At 46.3% G+C, this 12,716-nt stretch overlaps 1 long non-coding RNA gene across 1 annotated transcript; it reads left to right on the top strand.

Annotated features, from left to right (window-relative positions):
• Nucleotides 1-6,878: 6,878 nt before the first annotated feature.
• Nucleotides 6,879-12,126, top strand: LOC309815630. The gene is made up of 3 exons (XR_014295906.1): nt 6,879-7,058; nt 8,388-8,483; nt 9,349-12,126. It is a non-coding gene; the product is annotated as an uncharacterized lncRNA (long non-coding RNA).
• Nucleotides 12,127-12,716: the final 590 nt, after the last annotated feature.

Raw genomic sequence — 12,716 nt, 5'->3', positions numbered from 1 at the left:
TGGCGCAGTGGGCAGACACCCACGTTCGTTCTGACCCGCATCCAGTTCTGTGGAAGTTCATGGGCGCCTCTGCTGTCACGCGGGAGAAACACCACCGAGGCTCAAACAAGTAAACTTTATCCACCCCGGAAATTCTTACAAGGCTGAAACATTAATGGAAAACCACACTAAAATCAAGCCACTCAAAGCCCAATGCACAGGGTATCTAATTATACTGATGCCTGCGTGCGATGAACACAGACTCAGGGACAAGGAGCGGCGAGTAGATGACAAATGGAAACATAATTTTCTAAAACTGCCAACACTCCAAAAATCAACATGACAAAGAAGAAGTTTTTATCTAAGAAATGTTCATACATTTAAGCTGTTTGTGGATTTTGTACAAAGAATTACTTCGACGAACTCCCAGCGCTCACACATTGTCAGTGATGTGCTCACATATTTTCCAGCCTTTTCTGCTAATGAGACTCAAGCTGCATTTATGAATATAAATTATTAACATTGGCCTATTGATACATAGCAGCTAACTTTCAAGATACTGTTGGTAAACACCATAAAATTGCATTAAATATTCATATAATCACTGTGATAATTAATCCATAAAGCAATTGTAATTAAAATGAAAGTATCTTTTCTTATAAGTAACCCAATAAAATAGAACTTTAAAAGATAGGACAGCAGCCCTTCAAGGCTTAGAGCTCCTGTCACCACTTAGTTTTGGAGGCTTTTGTCTTATTTGTTACCATCCAGGTGAGAAGGCCAGGTGGTCACAGGGTCAGGCCTCAAGCAACGTCCCCAGGGCTCGGGGCTCGGGCGAGGATGCTCTGAGGGTGCCCTCCCGCTGCTCTGCATCTGCCAAGAGCCGGCATTGCTGCTCAGTCTTGGCCTGGACCGTCGTCCTCAGGAAAGTAAGATGAGGATGAGGTGGAGGGCGAATCTGAGAGCCTGTGGACCCTGAGATGTTCTGGGGCAGTGGTCCAGGCTGGGTCTTCCAAAGGTGGAGCCCCAGGGCTGCAGAAGGTCCAGGGTCTGGGGGGCTGGGATCTCTGCCCCTCTCCTCACCACCCTGACTTGCCAAGGTCAAGAGAGGAGAACTGGTCGCCGAGAGCATGGCGCCCCCTCGCTTGTCCAAAATTATGGAGCCGAGAAGCAGGGACCCAGGATGTGAATTGTGCTCCTTGACCCTAATTCCTGCTTCCATCGACTGCCCCTGGACCTTTGCTTAGTCATGATCATTCCAGCAAGCTGCTCGTGATTCTACCCTTGGGGGCACACATGGTCCACAGGTGTCCCTAGGAATTTGCCCTTTTTGGGTGATTCTGTCCTTAAGAACTTGGCCCCCTTGGACGTCTGCACTGCACAGGTGGCCCAACACCGAGGCCAAGAGTGCTGGCCGAGGTCACTGCTGTGCTGTCTCAGGACCCGAGAGGGATCCTAGTGCAAGGGAAGGATAAGAGCAATTGCCTAAGTAGACGTTTCTCCAAAGAAGACACTCAGATGGCCAGGAGGCACATGAAAAGATGCTCATCATCCCTAATTACTAGAGAAATGCAAATCACAACTACAATGAGGTATCACCTCACACCAGTCAGAATGGCCATCATCAAAAAGTCTACAAATAATAAATGCTGGAGAGGATGTGGAGAAAAGGGAACCCTCTTGCACTGTTGGTGGGAATGTAAATTGGTGCAGCCACTATGGAGAACAGTATGGAGGTTCCTTAAAAAACTAAAAATATAACTACCATACAACCCAGCAATCCCACTACTGGGCATATATCCAGACAAAACTCAAGTTTGAAAAGATAAATTCACCCCAATGTTCACAGCAATAGCCAAGACATGGAAGCAACCTAAATGTCCATTGACAGAGGAATGGATAAAGAACACGTGGTGTATATATACGATGGAATATTACTCAGCCTTAAAAAAGAATGAAATAATGCCATTTGCAGCAACATGGATGGACCTAGGGATTATTATACTAAGTGAAGTAAGCCAGACAGAGAAAGACAAATATCATATGATATCACTTATATCTGGAATCTAAAAAACGAATCAAATGAACTTATACACAAACAGAAATAGACTCACATACATTGAAAACAAACTTATGGTTACCAAAGGGGGAAAGTGGGGGGAGGGATAAACTAGGAGTTTGGGATTAATAGATACACACTACAATATATAAAATAGATAAACAACAAGGACCTGCTGTACAGCACAGGGAACTGTATTCCATATCTTGTAATTACCTATAACGGAAAAGAATATGAAAAATAATATATACCTCTATCTATCTATCTATGTATATAATGGAATCACTTTGCTGTACCCCTGAAACTAGCACAACATTGTAAATCAATAATACTTCAATTAAAAAAAACTTTAAAAAAGTAAACCCATCCCATTCTAAAAAAAGTTACTACTTGGGATGATCTCTTTTGAGAATTGTAATGTACCAGAACACACAAATACTACAGTGCTTGCTGGTATAATCTGCCTTCTGATAATGAAAGAAAATAAAGATATTTAAAATATGTTAAAAAAAAAAAAAAGAGTAATTGCAGCTCCCAGACAAGGATGGAATCAGACCAGCTGGAGAAGTGTCTCGATGGCAGACACGACATTGTGGCACCAAGAGGCCTGTCTTCCTACAGGACCCTTGCGCGACCTTCAGGGCCTGTGTCACCACGCGACCCTCGGCCTGCAGACAGTGTGGGGCTGCTCCACCCTCGCCCCTTCCTGCCGAGAGCCTCTTCTGGGTAAACAGGGCTGGGTTCACCTGGGGCTGTGCGTCAGGGGACTGGGGTGAAAACAAACAAACGGAAGAACAGAAGAAACACACCTCATGTTGTCTAGCTCGTTTGCAAAATGACACCAAGGATGGATGTTTATTTGCCCTTTTTGTATTTTTTTTCTATCATTCTCTTTTCCTTTATAGAATCTCTCAAGGCCAGAAGTACTCAAAATTTTGAGATTTTAACACTGGGATAGGAATTCTTGTAAAGTAAGAAAAAACTTATGTTTTCTGGCATCCTCTTAGAAAATTGTCTGTTTGTAATTTATGTCTACACATTTTCCTACTTAACCCACTTCTGGGGATGAGGGACTTCGGTGTCCTAGAGATTAGAGCTCTGTGCGTCTACTGCTGCTGCCTTACTGCTTCCTGTTATCAGGAAACGGGGCCACGGAAAGGTATCCATGACAGACAAAAGGTGGAAACAGAACTGTGTTTAATTCCAGGCAACAGAAACTACTCTGATTAGTTTAAACAAAAAGTTTCCAAGGATTAGATGGTTTACCCAACTGCTGTGTCTGGTGGACCAAACTGGAGGCAAAGGACCCCAGGTGACCCCGTTCCCAGCCTCAGGGCTCTGGGTGTCAGGAAGCCCCCCAGGGCGCAGGCCAGTGCACAGTGGATGGCGAATCCTGCACAAGTGGGTCCAATGGGGTCAAGGGCAACAGTGCTCCCTCCACAAGACCATCTCTGGTTTTCAGAGAGGCCTGCAAGGCAGATGGGGGTAAATCAAAACCTGCGGACGACAAGTATTTGAATAAGATGCACTGTTGCATGTTGCAATCACTGCAGACTCTTAAAACTTCTAACGTGATTCTCCATGGACTCTGGCTGGTCACTTACTAATTTATTGGGGGCATTTCTAGAATTCACTAATTTCTAGACCTTGTAACCATTTAGACTTGACTTTCATGTGTCTTTTCTCCCATTTCCCCCCAGCTAATGAATTCTTACTGTGACGATGAATACATGCGTATTTAGACCCAACCCAGGCTGTGTGAGATGCTGCATAAGGTTGTGGAGAATCTGCAAGGGCTGACAGCTCTGCTGGGGAAGCAGGATCTGCACCTGGCGGGGGATGGGCGGCGAGGAAGCCGATTGAAGCGTTATCTGAGTACCAGCCTCCGATGCCACCTCTAACCAGTGTTAGTTACTACGAAGCTTCGTTCTGGGGCAGAAGCACAGGCTGTCACACTTAAGTAGTTGAAGTGGTCACTGTCCAGAAGGCTGGGAATTTCATTTTTATTGAAAAATTGCATGTACACAATTGCAAGTCCAAAATAAATCAGAGATTGCAAAAAAAGAAATACTCTAAAACGTTTAATCTGGTTTATAGGTTACTAGAAAACAAATGCTCAAATCAAACTAAAATGTGTTTTTCTCTTCCATTTTAAAGTTGCACATGACCAACTGTGTAGTGTTAGCAACTGGGACCACTGCCCACAAAAATACTTTGTGCTTGAAAAAAAGGGCTACATTTTAGAATGCAATTGGAAAAGGTAATTTTCTGTTTGTATATAAAGAAATAAGTTTGTGAGCCATTTAACTGGTTATGAAGTCGTTTCTTTAAAAGCCTGTCTAGAGCCATATTTATGACCATTTTTTCTTTGATTAAACATTTTCTTCAATGCCTTTTGAGAATGTCAGTGAACGGCTGGCTGCAAATGAAGGACTTCCCCGGTAAAAAGGAAATCAATTTGTATCTCTCTATGTGGTTACAACTTTGGCTTAGATTGAAATAAAATGCCCTTTCTTCCTTTATTTCCTGAAATAGAACTTTAGTCTAGAACAGAAGTTGCTTAATGAGCAACTTGAAACTGTGACACGTTTAATTGATGTGGCCCCTACATAATCCACCTTCCATTTCGGAGCTTCTAAACTGCTTCTCTCAGGGTTTAGATGAAGTTGTGCAGAAGCAGAGCCCATCCTGGGGAGAGACAGAGAGAGACAAAGACAGAGTGGGAGAGAGATAAAGAGAGACAGAGACAGAGAGAGACAGAGGGAGCCCTACGGCTGCCCCTGTGGAAATCAGGGTTGTCATGACGACTGCTAACAGGTCCTGAGTCCCTGCTTTGTGCTAAGCCCTGTGTCAGGCACATGCTCCCCTCCATCACTACCTAATTCTCTCAATCTTCCACCGGGACAAATGCTGCTACTTCATCTTCTCCACCAGGAACCTAGAGGCGAAAGGAGTCACACGACTTCCCAGGGTCACACATCTTGGAGGTGCTGCGTTGGGGGTGGATAGAGAGCGCTGACCCTTAAGTCCACCTTCTCTCTGCTGTGTGTGGTCCAGACGACGGGCTCACAGATCACTATGGAGACGCCACCATTTTGACCAAGTACAACTGATCAGCTCCTAACCTAAAAGGACATATACTGCCAACTTGTTGCCACACCTTGAAATTCCTTCCTTTTTACTGAGAAATAGAGTTCAACTCAAAATAGTTTATGGAACGTGATTAACATTTGATTTGAAGTGTCTGTAGGATCGAGTGCTTATCATTCTCACACCTTGGGGGAGGCTTGTGTCCCTCAGCCACTCAGGAGGGGATAATTGGGGTACCTTGATCCCACAATTCCATTTCCTACATGAAAATAAAAGGGGTGAGCTCTCTTCAAATTAAAATCAGCACCTAAGGAAACTGGTTTTATATACTGATAGTTTTAAGTTGTAGACATTCTACACCATATGTCGTGAGTTTAATGAAAACCTTAGCAAAGATGCTGTTGACTTTCATTTTCACGGCAACTAATCTCTTGTTCACTGAAGCAGGAAGAGGGGCAGTAAAGGAAATAAATCAAAGCCAGTGCAGTTGTGGTGCCGAGCGGAAACAATCTCCATAAATGTGTGTAAACCTGGTTACTAGTTATGTAACAGGGAAGAGCCCAATCTGACTACATGCTGGATCTGTTTCTTTTACTTTATCCTTTGCTTTCCGCGGCTTTTGTTCACTGAAAGGATACTGTCTATACATAATGACCTGCCTCGGGGAACCCCGCCCCTCTGCCTGAACGTTAAACCAAAGTGTCTTTGTTCAGGGAAACATCTGGACCCTGCCCCCTGCGGATGGCTGCAAGAAAGAAGAAACGGACCCATCCCCTCCCCGAGGCTGGCCGTTCCAGGGGATATTTGCAAAACTTACGGCCTTTTTACTTTACTTCCTCACCTCCTCCCCCTCTCTGATTCTGTAAAGGAAACTGGCATCCAGACCCCGCTAAGACGGTTATTTAGAGACACTGGTCTGCATCTCCTCGGTCCGCCGGCTTTCCGGATGAAGTCGCGTTCCTTGCTCAACACCTCGTCTCCAGTTCACTGGCCTGGCGTGCGGCGTGCAGACGTTAGAACGGCTCACATCCCGGCTGTGTTGTCACCTCCACCCTGGACAGGACGCCCACGTGGCGTGTTTCCGTGACGGTGCTCCCGGAATGCTCTCATGACATCGGCTGGGATGCCGGGAACGGTGCAGAAGCAGCAGGAGGGGCCCCTCAACAGTTTGTGTCAGAATGTTACGTCCCGTTTCCATATGCCTTGAACATACGTGGCCAGGAAATTGGAAGAGCAATGCCGGTGCAAGAATTTGAGAAGCACGCTGCAGAAGGACGAAGGGCACTTGGGGCAACTCGGAACGCACGGCCCGCGTCCGCACCAGCCTCCTTCTGCGGTCGGAACATCCCTTTGTGTGTCCGTTCCCTCACATTTAGAACGCCTGTTACTCACGCCCCGTCTCGCCGGAGTCAGCTCTAACAGGCTGAGTGTCCGGGGTCCGCACGCGAGGCCGGGGAGGCACAGGGCGGCCGCGAGCTCCACGGACCGGGACTCTGCAGCGGGAAGCGCCAGGTCTCCTCTCCGGAGGCGCAGTGGGAGGAGCGGGCGCCCTGCTCGCCCGGTTCGGGGCGGGACCTTCCGGGCGGGGCGGAAGGCAGAGGGCGGTGCGAGTGCAGCGGAGGGCCGGCCTTACCCCGGGGCCTCGGGCCTGTGCGGCGGCCCGACGGCGGGTGACCCCCCTCCCCCGACCCTCCTCCCACCCCTCCCCCAACCCTCCTCCCACCCCTCCCCCAGCCCTCCTCCCACCGTCCCGGCTTCAGCCGGAGGCTCTCTCCTTCTCTTGGTTTTATCCGTTAGGCTACTGAGCTGGTGAGCATTCATTCAAAAATAATCAAAACCTTGGAAATCATTAATGAAGGCAGGAGAGCTCCCTGGAGGACGTGGCTGTGACCCGCATCGTTTCTGGAGGGGCTACGGAGCCGCGTGAGCGGTGAGGCCGCCTGGGAGGGAGAGGGAGAAAAGGTGTGATGCGTGAGCTGCTGCTGGGGGCACAGAGGGAGGGAGCCGATGCCTCTGAGGGGTTCAGCCGTTGTCACGGGGAGCACCCTGTGCCCTTGACCGAGAAATAAAAGGGCAGGGAGGAGTGAGGGGCCAGAAGAAGCGGAGGGTGGTCTTCAGAGGGGAATTCTACTGGAAATCAACTACACGTCACATCCCAAATGATGGGGAATTGCTATGGTGTTTGTGATTTAGAGCCGAAGGCTTGATTTGCAGTAAATACTAGTTCCTTCCGAGGGTTTAATTTAGGCCCCTCATGGCCACTCTAGAGAGAATTAATTAACTGTTGATAATGAAAAGTCAAGAAAATGTTTGAAGGAAGAGGTCATGTGCGTGCACGTGTGTTTAGTGACCAAGCAGTTTAACACATCTCAGGTAGAACCCCACATCCTTCGCTTCAAGAGAAACCAAAAGAATAAGAGACAGAGTTCCCACTCTTAGTGAGATTATGATAAGAGAATACATGTGCACTGAAGCAATATTCACATAATTTGCAGGAGGTGTAAGCAGTCTGTCATTAACTAGATATGACAAGTTCTCAAAATATTACACTTTTAAAAATAAATTTTGATAAACATGTTTACTAAAATTCATTAGCTAAGCACCTGCTAATAGACGTGTTCCTTAAAATCCAGGAGATGAGTTTCTCCCCTGGGTCAGGCACATCTGGGTCCCTGGAGTCCCCAGTTTATAAGAATCCCTGGGGCTCTGTCATCCTTCTGTAAGCTGCATACACCATCTTATACTCCTGTGATTAAAGACAGCGCCTAAAGATTCTTGCAGGTTTGACCAAATGTTTTAATTTCAAAGGCATTAGAACTTTTTCCAGCAGAGAGTTTCATTTACTACAACAGATGTGCCAAGTTACAAAGAAGAGTCCTTCACAGATTTCCTGCATGCACTTAGATAAAAATATTCTCCTTTTAAGAGAAGAAAGTCAAGGAGTGACACAAAGTAGGGACTGTACTAAGACCGTGAAGCAGACATTTCCTGGTTTTGATAACCAACCCTGTGCAAATGTGTTTTGTTTGATTCTCATCATGATTGATCCTTCCCAAAGCGTTCCTCCAATATTTAATAATTGAGGTAGTTCATATAACATTTATATTTATGACCTCTCTAAAAATCTAGATTCATGATGAAATTTAGCCTCTGTTTTTGCATTAGCAAAAATCAGACAAAGTACCTGCTTCTTTTATATCATATGTATTTTTTGGTATTTTTCGCATCATGTGTGTTTGTTTTTTTGCTACCTTAACAGATAACCACAGACTTAGTGGCTCAAACAACACGAATTTGTCATCTTACAGTCATGGAGGTCAGAAGTTGGACTCGGTCTCACTGGGTTAAAGCTAAGGTGTGTGCAGGGCTGGCCCCCGGAGGCTCTGGGGGTCTCTTCCTGCCTTTCCTGGGCTCCAGTGGCGCCCGCAGCCTTGGCTCAAGTCCCTGGCTCTGTTTTGAGTCAACAACGCCCCTCACCTCTGACCTTTCTTCTGTGGTCACTTCTCTCTGACCGCAGCTGACCTCTGCTTTTAAAACTCACCCACCAGAATAATCTCCCCGTATCCATGTCCATATCCTTTGTGACATCTGAAAATTCCCTTTTGCTACCTAAGGTGACATATTCAGAGGTTTCGGGAATTAGAACTTGGTCATACTTGGGGGCCATTACTCTCCCACCACACACAGGCTTGTCAGACGCGTTTTTTTCCATCCAGTTACCTGCTTGGCCCTTTGCGCTAGCCCATGCTGGCAGGGCCGCCTTCCTACACCCTTAGGTTGGGGGCGCCTCGTTCCTACACCTGCAGACCCACCTGACATTCAGCACAGCCATGGCTGTTGGGCTGAGGGTCCTGGTCAGAACGGGCAAGCCCCCCACTTCTGTGCACAAAGCAGCCTCCTATCCGGTGCGCCCTCCTCTCTCTGCACCGGACCCTCAGAGGTTCCCTCTGGTCTAGCCTTTCAGGGATAAGGAGATGCAGACAGATGGAGAGTAAGTCATTCCAGAAGGACATTAGTGATTTTGTGACAAATTCTACAGCAGAAGAAATACTGAGTGTACATTTGAGGAGAGAGAATCATTTCATCAATATATTTCTCTTCCGTATTGAAATTTCCAGCAGTGTTCTTCCTGGTTAGAGTGAAATTTGGCAGCCTTTAAAATGCTACCAATTCCTGATTCATACATATATTGTTTTTATATATAAAACCCCATTCAACAGAGCACCATGGAACACAGCAGCCGTGCCTGTACAGAAAGCCACACTGAAAACTGCATTAGGAAGAAAGAAAAGAGGAAATGCTTTGGTAATGGCAGTGTTACCCAGAGGCTGCAGGAAAGGACATGGGATGCAGTGGAGACCAGATGCCCGTCTCACCTGCAGCAACGCCGTCGACTTGCTTGCCCTCTACCCACACATCCCTGTCTTAGTAGCGTCAGGGGGGTGCCTCAGAAGCACCAAGGTGGTTACCCCACGTTTTCTCATCACATTCCTGTGACTGTGGTGTTATCTTGGGAGAGTTACTTGAGTTCATGGCTCTCGTGAGCCATGTATGTGAGACAGAAAGCTGCCAGCACAGTGGCTTTGAGACCACTTTAGAACTTCAAGCTCGCATTTCATGCCCAGATCCTGGGAGGAGGGGACCTTTGGGAAACCAGGGAGCCACTGAGTGGTGGAGAAAAAGAGCATCTTGGGCAGAGGGGACAGCAAACCTCAGCCTCCGACTGGGAGCAGGTCGGTGATTCACACACATCAGCAAGAAGCTGGGGTGAAGCAGAAAATAGGGGGCGTTGGGCTGAGCAGGTGGGGTGATGAACTTAGCCTGTGTCTGATGGCTCAGGAAAGGATGCCTGGATCTGGCACGTGGGAGAGGCGTGGCTTGATGGCTCTGTTCACTCTCTTTGGTTTGTGGAACACTTGCAGGTAGGGGCACGGTGAAGAGACCCCATCCAGGGAGGGGTGAGGGAGGCTGTGGATGCGTGTCAGGGAGGTGGGCTGGACTGGGTGTCCGTGAGGATGGAGTGGCAGCAGGACCTGCCTGTGGGCGTGTGGAAACGAGGGAGCGTAAGTCCTCTGCAGGACCTTCAGATTTCTCCGACATTCGATTCCTGGACTTCTTTTCTCTTTGTGGCAGATTCTCATCCAAGTGGTTTTATCAGTTGACTTTGGAAGCCCTCAGGTGTTCAATGATTCCTGTTAGAATTCAATCTAGGACTTGGGCGCCTTAGTTTCATCCCGATATCCTCTGAAGAGAACCTCCAGGACAGCAGCACTGGTGTGTCCATTCGTGGTCTCTGTTTGGGGAGGATGCTCCTCTGTGAATGTTCCTAGTTCTCTGGAAGGATCCCTGGGACCCAGCACTTCGGGGGGGGGGGTGCTTCCTTATGGCAGATGTGCTTCTAATTGAGAGCTTGAGGCTCCGTGTAGATTCTCTACCCGTGATGATTGTACAAACAGCCTCTACTGGGGCTGAAGCCAAGGGCTCAGTGCAATCACCGCAGCAGAGATGGGTGTGCTTTAAAGATGTGATGAGGCTTCAGAAGTTGTCTTGCCTGCACTTAGGCTCTGAACACTGGAGTTTGAAACCCTGATGAAACTGAGATATGTTTTCTCCCAAATGCCCTGATGAAACTGAGATATGTTTTCTCCCAAATGTATCAGAATTCAACTTAAAGTGGAAGCAGAAGGATATCTTCTCAAACACTCGTATCTGTTTCACAGGAATACATTGAAATGGCAGGCGACAGGCTGCGGGCATCTTAAGATCCACACGTTGTCCGCTAGTTAGTGTCAGGATGGTCTCTGAAAGGCCGAGATGCCTTCCCAGGTCGCTGGCCGACTGAGGAGCCTGAAAGCTGGGCATATATTCATTTATGTTTTTAAAGGGAAACACGCATTTTGTTAGAAGAGGGTGAAGAGCATCAGCATTTGGGGAATTAATACTTTATTGAGTCCATTTGTCTTTATGCTAACATTTTGTTTACTATTACTTCATGAGATTATGTCAAAAAAGTAAAATAGAAGATTACCTTTAGCTTCTGATGAATGTAGGCAGCATTCGTGTTTGTTATGTATCTGATTTAGGGCAGAACACCTGTCCTCCTGCTGTTTGTCTCTCTTCAACGCCTTCTGTCATTTGGCTGTAAATAAGCCCCATTCACAGAAGGAATAAGCCCATTGTACAACAGATCTGATCTCCACAAGGAATCAGAAATGATACTTTGCTTGTAAAATAGCTGTATTCAGAAGCATATAACATTTTGGTTTTCAGTTCTAAATATTTAGTGGGAACTGTTACTTAGCGGCAACATCTGTCTGTTTGAAGCAATAAACACGACTGTACAGGGATTGTTTTTAAAAATGGATTCTTGGCCTTAATTTGAGAGCCAGAGGGTTATGGACTGAATCGTGTCCCCTCCAAATGTGTGTGTTGAAGTCCTAACCCCGGGATGTGACTGTATTTGGAGGTGGGGCCTCAGAGGAGGGTCTCTGTCCCACCTATAAGAACACAGCCACGCACAGGGCAGCCAGGAAGCAGTTTGCTCTCTGTTGACTTCAGCTGCAGAGGGAGGTTTGTTTTGTTTTTCTTCGTCAGAGTTGTTAACTCACATCGTGCAGAGCCGGCCTCCTGATGCTCTTTGTAAATCCGGAGGGGCTGAAGGCACGTCCGTAAAGGAAGAAACACGGTGTGCAGTAACATTTGTGGGTGTCAACATGCATGCACACAAATACATTCCACTTGGACTTTCTGGAAGATTTCCTCTCTTTGTTGACCTATTAGCTTGCATAGGAGAGAGAAATGATATTAATTCAAGAAATCTAATAAATTTAAACCCAGCTGTTTGCTCTTAAGTTATAAGAGCAAAGATCATAGAAATCCAGAGGCCACGCCATTTGACAAGTCCATGGCAGGGCTGAGAAGGGGAGGGAGTGAAATGTTATCCAATCTGGGTGCAGCTCCACAGTGATTTTAACAGTTGTCTACTATGAATTCTAAATGCTACAGTTCTGTTATAAAATGTATATATTTGACTTAGAAAGAAGGGAACAGCTTTATTGCTGTAACACTTATGCTATTAATTTAAATTGCTTAAATGCATTTCTCATGCATTAGTAATAAAGCTAGACTAAATTACTATCTTTAATTTTTTGCTGATGTTTTTATTACTTGGCGATTTATGGAAAATTGCAGATCTACAAAAATTTTAATTCTTCTTTTTCCCTTGTCAGCCTCTGGAAAAGTAACAGTAAAATGAAATTCAAATCAGTACATTAAAAAGATAAACTTTAAGAAAGCTTACACTAATCCATTTGTGATATTATAGCAAAAACAAACAATAAAGGATTATAAACTCCATATCAATTTATAATGGGCTATAGAGTACTTTATATTTGTAAAGTATTTTATAGATCATAAACCAGTTTTGAAAATAAACTTTTAGGGCTTCCCTGGTGGCGCAGTGGTTGAGAGTCTGCCTGCCGATGCAGGGGACACGGGTTCGTGCCCAGGTCCGGGAAGATCCCACATGCCGCGGAGTGGCTGGGCCAGTGAGCCATGGCCACTGAGCCTGTGCGTCCAGAGCCTGTGC

The sequence above is a fragment of the Mesoplodon mirus genome (genome assembly GCF_964341445.2).
Source record: "Mesoplodon mirus genome assembly, chromosome: 14".
In the NCBI taxonomy this organism is placed as follows: domain Eukaryota; kingdom Metazoa; phylum Chordata; class Mammalia; order Artiodactyla; family Ziphiidae; genus Mesoplodon; species Mesoplodon mirus.
This window is presented reverse-complemented; position numbering and strand designations above follow the sequence as displayed.